Raw genomic sequence first — 529 nt, 5'->3', positions numbered from 1 at the left:
AAAGATTTCAATTTTTATTCCATCAATTCCTGGTGCCTTGTTCTTTGCCAATTCCTTCAATGCACCTTAGACTTCCTCCTTCAGTATCGTTGACTCTTGATCATATACTGCCTTTTGAAACAGTTGAACAGTAACCATTTCCTTTTGGTATAGTGACTCTGTGTATTCCTTCCATCTTCTCTCTCTCTCTCTCTTTTTTTAATTTAAGGTTTTAATTGTGGATTGAGTGTATGTATACAGGGCACATCATCCATTTCACATTCAAAAATTCATATAACTTGTTTCATTACATTGATTATAATCGCCTCCATATACCATCAGCTAAAAGAATTTCTCTCTATCCACTTTAGTTTCTTCCATCTTCTCTTGATGCTTTCAGCATCGTTCAATAATTTGCCCAGAAAATCTTTCAATAACGAAAGTCAAGCCTTAATTTTTTTCTTCAGTTCCCCCAGCTTGAGAAATGCTGAGAGTGTTCTTCCTTTTTGGTTTTCTGATTCTAGATCTTTGCACATTTTATTGTAATATT

Source organism: Chrysochloris asiatica, unplaced genomic scaffold, assembly GCF_000296735.1.
Source record: "Chrysochloris asiatica unplaced genomic scaffold, ChrAsi1.0 scaffold00319, whole genome shotgun sequence".
Classification (NCBI taxonomy): domain Eukaryota; kingdom Metazoa; phylum Chordata; class Mammalia; order Afrosoricida; family Chrysochloridae; genus Chrysochloris; species Chrysochloris asiatica.
Note: the sequence above shows the minus strand (reverse complement) of the source record.